Genomic DNA, 16502 nt, shown 5'->3' on the forward strand with positions numbered 1-16502 from the left:
ACCAAAACCTGACAAAGATCCCACAAAAAAAGAAAACTACAGGCCAATATCACTGATGAACATAGATGCAAAAATCCTTAACAAAATTCTAGCAATCAGAATCCAACAACACATTAAAAAGATCATACATCATGACCAAGTGGGCTTTATCCCAGGGATGCAAGGATTCCTCAATATCTGCAAATCAATCAATGTAATATACCACATTAACAAATTGAAAAATAAAAACCATATGATTATCTCTATAGATGCAGAGAAAGCCTTTGACAAAATTCAACATCCATTTATGATAAAAACTCTCCAGAAAGCAGGAAGAGAAGGAAAATACCTCAACATAATAAAAGCTATATATGACAAGCCCACAGCAAACATTATCCTCAATGGTGAAAAATTGAAAGCATTTCCTCTAAAGTCAGGAACAAGACAAGGGTTCCCACTCTCACCATTACTATTCAACATAGTTTTGGAAGTTCTGGCCACAGCAATCAGAGCAGAAAAAGAAATAAAAGGAATCCAAATTGGAAAAGAAGAAGTAAAACTCACTATTTGCAGATGACATGATCCTCTACATAGAAAACCCTAAGGACTCCACCAGAAAATTACTAGAACTAATCAATGAATATAGTAAAGTTGCAGGATATAAAATCACACAGAAATCCCTTGCATTCCTATACACTAATAATGAGAAAATAGAGAAATTAAGGAAACAATTCCATTCACCATTGCAACGAAAAGAATAAAATACTTAGGAATATATCTACCTAAAGAAACCAAAGACCTATATATAGAAAACTATAAAACACTGGTGAAAGAAATCAAAGAGGACACTAATAGATGGAGAAATATACCATGTTCATGGATCAGAAGAATCAATATAGTGGAAATGAGTATACTACCCAAAGCAATTTACAGATTCAATGCAATCCCTATCAAGCTACCAACGGTATTCTTCACAGAGCTAGAACAAATAATTTCACAATTTGTATGGAAATACAAAAAACCTCGAATAGCCAAAGTTATCTTGAGAAAGAAGAATAGACCTGAAAGAATCAACCTACCTGACTTCAGGCTCTACTACAAAGCCACAGTCATCAAGACAGTATGGTACTGTCACAAAGACAGAAATATAGATCAATGGAACAAAATAGAAAGCCCAGAGATAAATCCACGCACCTATGGACACCTTATCTTTGACAAAGGAGGCAAGAATATACAATGGAGAAAAGACAATCTCTTTAACAAGTGGTGCTGGGAAAACTGGACAACCACTTGTAAAAGAATGAAACTAGAACACTTTCTAACACCATACACAAAAATAAACTCAAAATGGATTAAAGATCTAAACGTAAGACCAGAAACTATAAAACTCCTAGAGGAGAACATAGGCAAAACACTCTCCGACATACATCAAAGCAGGATCCTCTATGACCCACCTCCCAGAATATTGGAAATAAAAGCAAAAATAAACAAATGGGACCTAATTAAACTTAAAAGCTTCTGCACAACAAAGGAAACTATTAGCAAGGTGAAAAGGCAGCCTTCAGAATGGGAGAAAATAATAGCAAATGAAGCAACTGACAAACAACTAATCTCAAAATATACAAGCAACTCCTACAGCTCAACTCCAGAAAAATAAATGACCCAATCAAAAAATGGGCCAAAGAACTAAACAGACATTTCTGCAAAGAAGACATACAGTTGGCTAACAAACACATGAAAAGATGCTCAACATCACTCATTATCAGAGAAATGCAAATTAAAACCACTATGAGGTACTATTTCACGCCAGTCAAAATGGCTGCGATCCAAAAGTCTACAAGCAATAAATGCTGGAGAGGGTGTGGAGAAAAGGGAACCCTCTTACACTGTTGGTGGGAATGCAAACTAGTACAGCCACTATGGAGAACAGTGTGGAGATTCCTTAAAAAACTGGAAATAGAACTGCCTTATGATCCAGCAATCCCACTGCTGGGCATACACACTGAGGAAACCAGAAATGAAAGAGACACGTGTACCCCAATGTTCATCGCAGCACTGTTTATAATAGCCAGGACATGGAAGCAACCTAGATGCCCATCAGCAGATGAATGGATAAGAAAGCTGTGGTACATATACACAATGGAGTATTACTCAGCTGTTAAAAAGAATACATTTGAATCAGTTCTAATGAGATGGATGAAACTGGAGCCTATTATACAGAGTGAAGTAAGCCAGAAAGAAAAACACCAATACAGTATACTAATGCATATATATAGAATTTAGAAAGATGGTAACAATAACCCTGTGTACGAGACAGCAAAAGAGACACTGATGTATAGAACAGTCTTATGGACTCTGTGGGAGAGGGAGAGGGTGGGAAGATTTGGGAGAATGGCATTGAAACATGTATAATATCATGTATGAAACAAAAAAAAAAAATGATTTGTTCTAATTCTGTGAAAAATGCCACTGGTAATTTGATAGGGGTAGTATTGAATCTGTAAATTGCCTTAGGTAGCATAGTCATTTTAATATTAATTCTGTAAGAACATTTTTAAAAATTGAAGACTAGTTTGACTTACAATGTCAGGGTATATTTTAACTTAGAATATTCAGAACCTCAGAATTCCAGGCCAGAAGAGGGTGGCGCATGGGAGAGCTCGCCCTCCCTCAGTGCTCCCTGCTCTGCAAGGCCCTTATGTGCATAGGTGTGCTCACCCCAGCACAACTCTGAGATCTATCACAAAGCCTTACAGTGCTACACTTCAGAAGTTGTTGTTCAGTTGCTAAGTTGTGTCTGACTCTTTGCAAGTGCCTGACCTGCAGCATGCCAGGCTTCCCTTCACTATCTCCTGGAGTTTGCTCAAACTCATGTCCATTGAGTCGGTGATACCATCCAACCATCTCATCCTCTGTTGCCCCCTTCTCCTCTGCCTTCGGTCTTTCCCAGCAAGGATCTTTTCCAATGAGTCAGCTCTGTGGCCAAAGTATTGGAGCTTCAGCATCAATTCTTCCAATGAGGGTTGATTTTCTTTAGAATTGACTGGTTTGATTGCCTTGGCATCCAAGGGACTCTCAAGAATCTTATCCAGCACCACAGTTTGAAAGTATCAATTCTTTAGCACTCAGCCTTCCTCATGGTCCACCTCTCACATCTGTACATGACTACTGGAAAACACCATAGCTTTGACTATATAGACCTTTGTCAACAAAGTGATGTTTCTGCTTTTTAAAACGCTGTCTAGTTTTGTCATAGCTTTTCTTCCAAAGAGCAAGCATCTTTTAATTTTGTGGCTGTAGTCACTGCGATAATTTTGGAGCCCAAGAAAATAAAATCTGATACCTTTTCCACTTTTCCCCCATCTATTTGCCATGAAGTGATGGGGCTGGATGCCATTATCTTAGTTTTTTGAATGTTAAGTTTTCAACCAGCTTTTTCACTCTCCTCTTTCACCTTCATCAAGAGGCTCTTTAGTTCTTCTTCACTTTCTGCCGTTAGAGTGGTATCATCTGCATATCTGAGGTTGTTGATATTTCTCCTTCAGTCTTGATTCCAGCTTGTGATTCATCCAGCCCAGCATTTCACATGATGTACTCTGTGTATAAGATAAATAAGCAGGGTGACAATATACAGCCTTGATATACTCCTTTCCCGATTTTGAACCAGTCTGCTGTTCCACGTCCAGTTCAAACTGTTGCTTCTTGACTTGCATACAGGTTTCTCAGGAGGCAGGTTAAGTGGTCTTATTCCCATCTCTTTAAGAATTTTCCACAGTTTGTTGCGATCTACACAGACCTAGGGGTGCACAGACCAGAGGCTGCCCTACCCTTAGGAATATGGGCCTGGACAAGAGGTCTACACAGCCCTGTGATGCAGGCTTTGTGCGTTTGGGCAGGAGACTTTGGGGTCTCAGGTATCTGAGCATGTCCTAGAAGGTGGGGGGTAGTACAGGCTCTGGATGGACATGTCTCCTTGGTCCCATGAGTGAGGGGTGTATGTGGGAGCAATGGAGAAGGGCCCATCAAAGTGAAAGGCCAGGGCAGAGGCCCCTCTTGGTTGGTTTTGAGGGAGATACTGACGGGGTAAATGGCGTCAGATGTAGGAGCTGTTGGAAGGAACACTTATTCACATGTCCTTAGTTTTCCTTAGAAGAAAGAGAATTTCTGTTCCACGTGCTCGGAAGGAAAAGAATAGGAGGCATAATTTAGTATCTCTGCACTCCGCATTTATTTCAGTGCAGTAATGACTTAAGGAACTAGACAAGTTCAGCCGTCCTTCTGCCTCTCGCCCCTTCCCTTTCTTACTTTTCTTCCAAAAGAGAGGGTACGTTCTCTTCCCACCTCTACTCTCAATGGAGACACAAAAAGTCAAGGCCCAGGCTTGTCTGAGAGATAGCACTCCCCTCCCTAAAAGGATGGTGAGAATGGATCTGGTCTGTAGTTCTAAAATCTTCTTCTCCAAGAGCTAAAATTCAGGAGAAATATCAGGAGGCCCAAATGTGATGACACATAGAAATAATAAAGTTGAGATTTTGATTTCCATCTGTCTGAGTCTGGCATCAGTCTCTCAATTAGTTTCAAAATCAGTTCAGAGAGGGGAAGGGAGAAATATTAGAGTCAGAATTCTTGGATTCAAGCCCTAGCTGTGTTCAGTGAGTTGTCTAGTGGGTTTGTTAAAACCATGATGAATTTTTAACCAGGGCTGTGAATCAGAACCATCTAAAGAATTTTACAGAAAACAAAAATCCTAGATTCAAATCTTGGAGATTTAGATCCCCTAGGCTGGAGCAAATGTTGTTTTTTTTTTTTTTTTTTTTTTTTAAAAAGCTCCAAAGGTGATTCTGATACCTGTATTTGGAAATTGCTGAACATAATTAATCTTTAGAAAATGAAAAGAATTCCTATATTGGTTTGTAACAGACTGCTGATAAAGATTAATTGCAAACCACTGAATGGTAAAGGTCTTTCTCTGTATAAAATATTGTTACTTCTATTATGAATAATTATTTAGTATTACTAGTATTAATAATTATCTACTGTTCTTGCCTGGAAAATCCCATGGACAGAGGGAGGAGCCTGGTAGGCTGCAGTCCATAAGGTTGCTAAGAGTCAGACATGACTGAGTGACTTCACTTTCACTTTTCACTTTCAGGCATTGGAGAAGGAAATGGCAACCCACTCCAGTGTTCTTGCCTGGAGAATCCCAGGGATGGGGAAGCCTGGTGGGCAGCCGTCTCTGGGATCCCACAGAGTCGGACATGACTGAAGCGACTTAGCAGCAGCAGCAGCAGCATTATTCATTACTATAACAGTAAAGTACATTTGGAACAAAGTACAGTAAAATAAATATCAATGTCAATTGCTAACAGTCTCATTGATTAGACATCCAGTTCAGTTCAGTTGCTCAGTTGTGTCCGACTCTTTGCAACCCCATGGACTGCAGCACACCAGACTTCCCTGTCCATCACCAACTCCCAGAGTTTACCCAAACTCATGTCCATTGAGTTGGTGATGCCATCCAACCATCTCATCCTCTATCATCCCCTTCTCCTCCTGCTTTCAATCTTTCCCAGCATCAGGGTCTTTTCAAATGAGTCAGTTCTTTGCATCAGGTGGGCCGAAGTATTGGAGTTTCAGCTTCAATATCAGTCCTTCCAATGAATATTCAGGACTGATCTCCTTTAGGATGGACTGATTGGATCTCCTTGTAGTCCAAGGGACTCTCAGAGTCTTCTCCAACACCACAATTCAAAAGCATCAATTCTTTGGCTCTCAGCTTTCTTTATAGTCCAGCTCTCATCCATACATGACCACTGGAAAAACCATAGCCTTGACTAGACGGACCTTTGTTGGCAAAGTATTATCTCTGCTTTTTAATATGCTGTTTAGGTTGATCATAACTTTCCTTCCAAGGAGTAAGTATCTTTTAATTTCATGGCTGCAGTCACCATCTGCAGTGATTTTGGAGCGCAAAAAAAGAAAGTCTGTCACTGTTTCCACTGTTTCCCCATCTATGTGCCATGAAGTGATGGGACAGGATGCCATTATCTTGGTTTTGTGAATGTTAAGTTTTAAGCCAACTTTTTCACTCTCCTCTTTCACTTTCATCAAGAGCCTCTTTAGTTCTTCTTCAATTTCTGCCATAAGGGTGGTGTCATCTGCAAATCTGAGGTTATTGATATTTCTCCTGACAGTCTTGATTCCAGCTTGTGCTTCATCCAGCCCAGCATTTCTCATGATGTACTCTGCATATAAGTTAAATAAGCAGGGTGATAATATACAACCTTGACATACTCCTTTTCTTATTTGGAACCAGTCTGTTGTTCCATGTCCAGTTCTAATTGTTGCTTCCTGACCTGCATACAGATTTCTCAAGAGGCAGGTCAAGGTGGTCTAGTATTCCCATCTCTTGAAGAAGTTTCCAGTTTATTGTGATCTACACAGTTGAAGGTTTTGGTATAGTCAGTAAAGCAGAAATAGATGTTTTTCTGGAACTCTCTTGCTTTTTCAATGATCCAGCGAATGTTGGCAATTTGATCTCTGGTTCCTCTGCCTTTTCTAAAACCAGCTTGAACATCTGCAAGTTCACAGTTCACGTATTGTTGAAACCTGGCTTGGAGAATTTTGAGCATTACTTTACTAGCATGTGAGATGAGTGCAATTGTGCGGTAGTTTGAGCATTCTTTGGCATTGCCTTTTTTAGGGATTGGAATGAAAACGGACCTTTTCCAGTCCTGTGGCCACAGCAGAGTTTTCCAAATGTGCTGGCATATTGAGTGCAGCACTTTCACAGCATCATCTTTTAGGATTTGAAATAGCTCAGCTGGAACTCTGTCGCCTCCACTGGCTTTGTTTGTAGTGATGCTTTCTAAGGCCCACTTGACTTTACGTTCCAGGATGTCTGGCTTTAGGTGAGTGATCACACCATCATGATCATCTGGGTCATGAAGATCTTTTTTTGTACAGTTCTGTGTATTCTTGCCACCTTTCCTTAATATCTTCTGTTTCTGTTAGGTCCCTGCCATTTCTGTCCTTCATTGAGCCCATCTTTGCATGAAATGTTCCCTTGGTATCTAATTTTCTTGAAGAGATCCCTAGTCTTTCCCATTCTATTGTTTTCCTCTATTTCTTTGCACTGATCATTGAGGAAGGCTTTCCAGAGAAACCCATTTTTAAAAGAACTAAATATACTGGATAAGACATTTATTAAAAATTTTCTTTTAGGGACCTCCCTGGTGGTCCAGTGGTTGAGACTCTGCATTTCCATTACAAGGGGTGTGGGTTTGATCCCTGAGTTGGGGAACTAAGATCCCACATGCTATGCAGCATGGCTAAAAGAAGAAAGAAAGAAAATTACCTTTTAAAGGGACAGCTGAATTGGTGGGAAAATAGGTAAATTCTTGCTGGTTATACAGCATGAATCAGGTCAATAAATGCTAAAGGTGCTATGTGCGTGGAAAGTATCTACTAATTCCTATGGGGTAAACTTAAGTATTACTGGGCGGAGCATGCTTGGAGACATGAGGTAAAACCTAGGATCCATCAGAGTAAGGTTGGCTCAGGGAACCTCTGTATCCAGGACCATCCTCCATGAAAAGTGTAACAACTGCTACAATAAAACCCACTATATAGAGGAACATTGATGGGGTACTTAACTACCTCAGACTTGACTCTTGGTTACGGGGGAAATGAAAAATCCCTTCTCCGAAAATTCCCAACAGTAAGGCTGCTTTTATATTGATATTTATACCCGCTGTGTGGCCTAAAGACAGAAATTATATCTGGCCCACCCAAGTTGATGTGCCACCAGATAAATAAATAAAATAAACCTCTTTGGAGGGCTCAGCTGGTACAGAATCCACCTGCAGTGTGGGAGACCTGGGTTTGACCCCTGGGTTGGGAAGATCCCCTGGAGAAGGGAAAGGCCACCCATTCCAGTATTCTAGAGCCCTAGAGAATTTCATGGGCTGCAAAGAGTCGGACATGACTGAGCGACTTTCACTTTAAACACAGACCTCAATGCATTATTCCAATAAGGTTCTAAGGAATATGAATTCACAATAAAAACTCAAAAATGCAGATTTGCAAATGATATATCTAATAAGGGGTTATTATCCAAAATACAACATCAAAAAAAAATTCCAACAACATGAGCTACTCTTTCAAACATTATATTGAGCAAAGGAAGCCAGACATGAAAAAAAATTCATGCTGCCTGTTTCCATATATATGAAGTTCAAAAAGTAGCTGAAATTATACTTCTTCATGCATGCATGAGTGTCAGAACTTTAAAGGAAATTGAGGAAGTGATTAGCACAAAAGAGTGGACCGTGGTTATTCTCTGGGTGCACAGGGTGATGGCTGGGAGGGGTATGAAGAGCTGGGGAGTTGGCAGTATTAACTTAGGTCATGGTTAACATGGTTCTTTTGCCAAATCATTGAATTACCCACTTTTGTTCTATCCTTTTTTTCTGAATGTGTGTTATTATTCATAGTAAAAAGCTTTGAAATATTAGAAACTATAGTTTCTATGCTGAATGTGAATCTGAGTGTCCACTTTCCCCTCCAGAACTTTGCGCTTTTCTACTTCTTTGGCTTTTCCTTCTTTTTAAGGAGACCTGATTTTCTTTTCCTTGGAAATCATAAAATTGACTTCTGAGAAAGCATGCTTCTTTTTGAGGTGAAATTTAGCATCACAAGCCCAAACTTAACCCCATATAACTTTAACTCTCCATCCACTCTCTCCAGCCCATTAAACACCTTAAAAGAAAACATTTTACAGCTCTCAGGTGGTTTTTCCCTAACACTAAAATGTGGATAATTTGACAGTATACTCTAAATTCTCTGTTTTTCTTTTGTTTAACATGGTTTACATGCTGTGCTTTCCACATTGCTGTCTGGATCAACAGCGGGGAACTAACCTGAGGGACTCTGACCAGCTTTGACTCATTGATAGAGTGTGACCATCTTGGTGACCAAAGCCAGCTTCTCACATTTCTTCTTGAAAAGCATGGTGTTGACATGTTTAATATCCTGTGGCATTTCCTCTGGGTTCTATAGTCTGATGGAAAAAGCCCCTGTTGATGTCTATAATGGCCAAGTTGAATAGCAAGACCTTGAGACCCTCCACTCCACCGCTCTGGGAGGGGTAGCCATTTCCCTTGAAGTTGTAATAGGAATCCTGATGGTCATATTTGGCAGGATCCCCATGCTACCACTTGTAGGGAGAGCATTTATGTGTGGCTGGATGGTTTTTGAACAAATTAAGGTGAAATCTTACCCATAAGTTTATTGGGAATAATAAATCAAAACTTAGTGCACTACCAAAACAGAAAGAAAAAGATAACCCCAAGATTTGAAGCTTTTCTGAAGAATTCCAAAAATACTTATTTCAAAGGAATTTCTCAGGGTCAACCTTAAATAAACTTGTGACCTACAGGTCAAAGACACGATTTTATTGGCCATCTCCTGACCCAGCCAATGCTATGGTCCTTCTCTGTTATGTGCATTCAGAAAAACCCTCCCTGTCTTTCCTTCTTCCTCTAAGAATCACAAATCAGGCCTAACAACATTTGGTTTCTCATCTTCAGGAATGTGGCTGGTACCTTTAAGAGAAGGAGGCCATCCTAGGAAGGGGTATGAACCAGACCAGACAGAAGGAAGAGTATCTTATTTCATCTGCACAGAACAAAAGAGTTCTTTCCCAGCACTTGTGTGAGTCTGACTTGAATGAAAGCAGACTGGCTGAGCTTCATCATAAGGACAGAGTCACAGCTGGCAGGGGAGAGGGGCTCACTGAGGTAAGGCGGACCACTTGCCCTGCTCCAAGACTCTTCTTACAATAGGGTTCTAACTTGCAAAAATGGTGGAAAAGTGATTGACACAGAGTTATTTATCCTTGGCTGAACCATTCCCCCAAAAGACATTGCTTCCCACACTGATCCCAAGTTCTGTAGGATCATTTGGAATATAATTATTAAAACATGTGATTGTATGGCAGAAACCAACACAATATCATAAAGCAATTATCCTTCAATTAAAAATAAAAGAAAAAGACCTGATACAATAAATAAATAAACATTCTTTAAAAAGAAGCTAGAGAAGAATTTTTTAAAATGAACTCTTAAAAAAAAAAAAATTCTGAGTTTCTCATAAGTTTAGCCTGTTCTTGGAAGTTGGTGAGATATAGACAGCTCCATGTCACTTCCCTGATTAGGTTAAGTCTTACAAGCTGACTTTCTCCCTTGCTAGCTTTGACACAATAGGCCTGCGTGTGGGAGAGACTCAGGCCAAGGACTGAGGGTGGCCTCGGGTCTTGTGAAAAGCCAGGCCCTGAGGGAGGCAAGGACGTGAGGTGGCCCTTCAGTCCACCAACCTTCAAGACACTGAATACTGCCAACAAACACTGGCTCTTGGAAGCAGGTCCTTCCTCAGCTGAGCCTTCAGATGAAACCCAAGTGTTGGCTGATGCCTTGGTATCAGTTTGGTGAGAGACCCTGAAGTCCAGGATCTGGCTCAGCTGGCCCTGGACGCCTATCTCACAAAAACTGTGAGATGGTAAATGTGGGCTTTAAGTTGCTAAGTTTATCCTAGGAGTCTGTTAAATAGCAACAGATGATGAATAGTAGACTTCACCTGTCAATCTTTCTTTCCATACATGAATCTTTTTTTTTTTTTAATGGACAAGTTACTTAATTAGGTTCTCTGCAAGAAGTTCAGAACACTACTTTGTGAGGATAAATTGCATTTGTGAGAGCAAGCACAGAGCAGATGTCACCCTGGAGCCGAGGGACAGCTTTGCTTCTTTGCAGAATTTGAGTCCCCAGCTTTCTGATCAGCCTTGTGCTGCTCTGTGATCTCGTATCTCTCTGTGTCAAAGATCTCAGCCTTCTGGCGTCTGGGCTTATGCAGCTGCTGCTTCTTGAAGTAAGCGTCAGGGAGACGTTCTGGGGTTTTCACACCACTGATACTGATTTTGGTGGAGGTGGCAATGACAAATTACTGGTGTGTTCTATGCAGAGGAACTCAATTGAGGGACATAGGCCCAGTCACAGGTAGCAAGCCATGGCCCAGCTGCTTCAGGAAAACGACCCTCTTGCCCCCAGTGCCCAGTGAGGATGATCAGAATGGTCCCGCGAGTGCTGCTGGCAGCAGCTTCCTCACATGCTTACTGAAGGGTTTTTCGCCGTGACTCAACAGCTTTCAAGGCACGTCTTCAGTAGGGTAACACCTAGGCATTTGGCAAAGTTTGACCACGCAGGTACCTCCATTCTTGTTGCCACCAACTGGTTTTGTGACAGTAGCAAGAACCCTAACCTTTTTCTTTTCGACCTTGGATTTAGCTGCTGAATACTTCCTCGTGTACCAGGCCTGTTGGAGTACATAGCTGATTGGGAATATCTGCCAATTCCTCTGACCAGGACAGGGGTTCGGCTGCAGTGGGGCTTCCCCTTCTTAACCTTCTTCACCTTTTTAGCCTTGTCACCAGCATTGGCCTTCTTGGCTTCTTAGTATCTGGCTTCTCAGCCTTTTCACCCGCCATCTTGCAAGATGGGAAAGAGCCATACATGAATCTTTAATATTCGCTAATAATTACAAAATAGATCTTCTTTGGAAAACCTTTCCACCGCCACTTCCAAGATCGAAGACTGACACACACATGAAGCTCGGTGTGTTCTCACCGTGTCTCATCCTACGTTGGAATCAGTCAGCTCCTAGAGAGTTGTATGTGGACTAACGGATGGTATAAGCTAAACATCACCCAGCCTCTGTGGTCTAAAATGTGGCTCTAGTTATGTCATCCCCCCATGTAAAGACCTTCCATAGTTCCCCATGAAATACAGACTCCTGGTGTGGCATTTGTCATGTGACTCAAACCACCTTTCCAGGCTTTCTCCCCATTACACCACTCCCTGCCCTGCCTCCCCATGTATGTCTTCTCTCCTGCCCTCGGTGGCACACTTCCCTCCCCTCACCATCTCCTGTCTGCCAGGGGAAAGCCCACCTCTTCCATAGAGTGTCTCCCGGATCCCATGACCACCCCAAACCAATTGCTCTGTCTCCCGCTTTCTGCCCCCACACAACTTTTGGCCTTGCTTGGAAACCTGTCCTGTGCTGACCTTCTTCCTGGCTTGAGCTCTGCCTCTTCTCTGATTCTGCCTTCTCTCTCCCACATGAGACCAAATGCTCCCCAAGGGCATTCTCTGTGTAGCCCTTCCCACACCTGCAATACCACCTCAGGCTCAGTGAGGAGGGCTTACTGGTGTTTGTGGAACTGAATGTAATGAAGGGCAGATCCATATGGGGGTGCAGACATCCAGAGGGTGGGGAAAAAGTTTCTACTAAAGAAGTACTCTATGGCCAGAGGAGTTTGGAAACCAAGGTGTGTACTGTCCCTCAGGAAGTATCCCCATGGATATTAGATGATTCAAGTTTCTAAGAAGTGCTGCAGTAAAGAAATGGACACCCCAACATCGGTTTTGTGTCATGCTGGGATTTGGGCAGGAGAACTGGAAGCAGCCTAGTCATGTGTCTACAACGCCACTGCCCATTTGGATTGCTTTTCTCATGGTCAGGCTGTGTTTATCAAGCTAAATAGCCATTCATTCCCCTGGTTTATTCACAGGCGATTCCAGAATGGTTTAAATTCATGATGCTCTGAAAGGATTCTCAACTCCTAAAAATACACAAATCCTACTGTTAGGAACGAAGCTCTCCACACTGTGTTCAAACTGTGTTTGATAACTAGTTTGACCTGACCCTGTCCTCCTTGGATTATCTGCTCAAGGTTCCAGAGACCATATTTAAAGATTTCAGATGTTAGAGACTCACCTTTTCACCAACCTTTGCCAAAGTCAATCTGACTTAATGGATGTTTAATAAGCATTTCCTGTGTGTCAGGCATCATGCTAGGTGCTGAGGGTACAAAACTCAGTAATAAACTGTTCTTAAAGGATGTACAGCCTGACTCAGAACATGACAGATTCTCCTCCTGCAATTCTGTGAGCGCTGAAATCCTGATATGCACGGGGTCACAAGCAAGAGTGGAGGAGGGGACACGGTCTAGAGAAGGCAGTTAAAAGATGCCAGAAGGTTACTCTGGGAACAAAGGTGGAAAAAACAAGTCCAATTCAACAGACTTGTTTTTTTAACACTCACTCTATGCCAACAACCCTGTCTGACAGGTCCTAAGGGTTCTAAGATGAATGAGACACACTCCCTTCCGTCCAGGACCTTAACTGGGGGTGGTGGGGGCAGAGGTCAGGTGACACTCATAATGGGGGTCAGGTGAGGGGCTGATTAATGGGCACATGCAATCCAAGGACTGTGTGATGAATTGCCAGTAGAGGAACCTTCCATTTTCATTTAGACAATCATTTCTTGCCTCTACTCTTTAAAAAAAGAGCTAACATCATTCCTCTCAGTGTCTTGAGCCCATAAACCGGAAGACCTGATAGCTGTGAGCTTCAGAATTTCTATCTGGTCTCTGATACCCCCCACCTTAAGTCTCCTCCTCATCCTCTCTCTCCTCGTGCTTGGCTTCCATGAAGAGCAGTTGCAGGGAAGGAAAAGGAGCGGGGCTTGCCTCCTTTCGTGGTCTTGATGACACCGCACCTGGGATTCATTCTGGACAACCTACAGTAAGGCGACAACAGTAACTAAATCTGGAACATGTGTCCAGGGCTGCAGTCGGGGGGTACTTTTGAGTCTTTGCTTAGTTATTGTGTGTCCCTGGGCCCCTTTCCTAAGTTCCATTGTGTGTTTATGTCATCTCTAAAATGGAGTAAAAAGTATACTTCATGGCGTGTGCACAGATGGTATTCTGTGCTGAGCACAGAGTCTTCATGAAGGCTCTATTGGGTGCTTAATTAATGCTAATTCTCTCCCTCATTTGCCTTAAAGCAGGGAGTCACATGTGTTCAGAGTGTATTAAGAAGAACAGTTAACTTTCAGCTCAGGAACTCAGACATCAGGATCATTGATGTAGCGTTGAAGGCTGGATTTTTCTACAGTGACCGTGGTTACAGGCAGGCTACTCTCTTTTCTTGGTAAGTGCAAGAGTTATCCCTCTTCTGTTGGAATTGAGACAATTTAGCCATTTTATTTGTATCTAAAACAGGTGATGTGGAAACTTTTGTTCTGTTCTTGGAGAATTCCACCATCCCGTTTTTCTCCAGGTTACCTTGAGACAGCCAGAGGAGATGGTAGTTTATGTTGGCACACGGGATTGAAGGAGAACATAAAAATGGGTGGGACGTATCTTTAGTGACGGATGGAGATGTGAATAGTTCTGGCTTACACATCAGTCTTCTTTTGCTATTGTTCTCAGGCCAAGGAAGCACCAACTACTTCAGGTCTTTCCTGAAGTAATTAATTCACCTGGAATGCCTTCAGCTCCTCCCTTCCTTTCATCCTGTCCCCATGACTTGTTTCTCTTTATTTAGCTAATACTTACTTTTTTTTGAGAGAGAAGGAAGTTTTGGGGTTTATGTACACAAGAGAAGGAAGTGGTACATGTACAAGAAGGAGGGGGTCCCCTTATTCCCTTCAGGGGCTGAGGGACTGAGTGGCTGGGCAGAAGGCAGTCAAGACGGGCAGGCCTGCCTCCATTCCTTGTCTGAGTGTGAAGCATCTGGCCTTATGGCTCTCAGTACAGGGAGAAACAGGGGGACCCCAGGACTCCAGGAGAAGAGAGAATGGATGCAGGCACCTGAAGCCTGCAGGGGAAGCAGCAGAAGTGAGATGAGGGGTGGGTTTGGGGGCTTGTGGGTGGCACCTAAAGAAGCATGGATCAGCAGGGACCCACACAGAGGAAACCCAGCGGTGAAGACGCAGCCGGCAAGGGTCTGCTCCTCTCACAGCTCTGTGGGTCTGACCCCTTTCTGGATTGTTTTAGTTATAATTCATTATGAGCTTCTACCTTGGGGAAGCATCCAGTGGGTCCGTCCCTGTCCTGGAACTGGTGGTGGTTGTTCAGTCGCTCAGTCATGTCCCAACTCTTAGCGACCCCATGGACCGCAGCATGCCAGGCTTCGCTGTCCTTCACTATCTCCCGGAGTTTGCCCAAACTCATGTCCATTGAGTTGGTGATGCCATCCCACCATCTCATTCTCTGGAACTGGGGATATGAACAAAACTGGGACGTGATCCCAGCTCCTGAGGTGTGGCAGCCGGCTTCCCAGTCAAATCAGTCTCCCCGGAACTTCGGAGCATTTCTGACCCAGCAGACAGGGCAGGGCTGCCACCAAGTGAATGAAGAATGAGCAGGAGGTCAGGGCCCCTTTTTTGCAGGCCCCAGCACTAAGGGCCTCACATAAGAAAAGGTAAAATAAGTAAACAGTGATGTGCTGGCGCAGCTCGGCTTACAAGAATCAGTTATGCGCGTTTCTTGACCCTTGATGTGCAGTGACATCACATTGATACTTTGAAGTCAGCCACGGAGGCATTATTTACACCATGGAAATAGGTAAATGGTAAAAAGTAACTGGTATTTCCCTTTCTAGAAAGCCAGTTGTTAAACACCAGTGTGTGTGTGTGTGTGTGTGTGTGTGTGTGTGTGTGTGTGTAATGTTCCCATTTAATCTTCACAATAAACTCAGATTTTATGCATGAAATAATACTTTATAGCTTTCAAGTCACTTTTAAATATGTTACCCTCCTATCCATATAATCCCAGGAGAGTAGGTAGGGCAGGAGCATTATCTCCATTTTAAAGAAACGGTGGCTCTGAGAGGCCACATGGCCCGGAGGGCCGTACCTGACATGGAGTCCACTTTAAATTCCTGACTGTGCTGTCCCTGCTCTGGCTGGCACTGCCCAGCGTTTAGAGCATTCAGAGTCTGGTTCTGAGTCAGTGTCCTGACCACAGGGGCGGGGGGTACCAGACCTGACCCTGTTCTCAGATATCTGATAACAGGAAGCTTCCCAACACTGGCAGGCCTTGCCAACCCTGCAGGGTGACCAGTGACCTTCTTGCCCTGCTTATTTTTGTACATGGTGCCACCTCCTGCTAGGTTCAGGGCCTAAGTAGGCAGACTGACGGGGGCTCCAGTCTGGGGCATTATATTTTGAAGGGAATGTCATGTTGTGCCAGGGAAGCCTGCCTGTGGCTGGCATGGAAAGAAGAGAATCCGGAAGTTTAAAAAACCTCCATTCAGGTCTTGGCCAAGGCCATGGGAATTTCCACAGTTCACTTTTTCTAACTGAGGTAGCTGTGAGTATACTGTGCTAGTGGGAAGCCTAGAGATTATGTCACCATGGAAAAATCCCCAGTAGAGAGGGAGCTAGTTCTGAACTGGTGAAAACAGTGGCAGACTCAACCAGCCCCACAGGTACTGCCTGCTGTGGAAACAGAATGTGTCCTGAGGAAGAAAAAGTCCTAATGCCTAGGGCTTCACTTTGCACACTTCTGGTTTTGTGGACGCCTACCTGGTCCCTGCTGCAAAAAACAACTGAATGAAAAGCTGGTGACGTCATGGAAAAATCATAGAGCGAGACCTTTTCAACACAGAATTTTCCTTTCT

At 42.9% G+C, this 16502-nt stretch overlaps 1 pseudogene; it reads right to left on the reverse strand.

Annotated features, from left to right (window-relative positions):
* Positions 1-10654: 10654 nt before the first annotated feature.
* Positions 10655-11542, reverse strand: LOC781061 (large ribosomal subunit protein eL6-like; annotated as a pseudogene).
* Between the last annotated feature and the right edge of the window lie 4960 nt (positions 11543-16502).

Source organism: Bos taurus, chromosome 11 (genome assembly GCF_002263795.3).
Source record: "Bos taurus isolate L1 Dominette 01449 registration number 42190680 breed Hereford chromosome 11, ARS-UCD2.0, whole genome shotgun sequence".
Taxonomy (NCBI): domain Eukaryota; kingdom Metazoa; phylum Chordata; class Mammalia; order Artiodactyla; family Bovidae; genus Bos; species Bos taurus.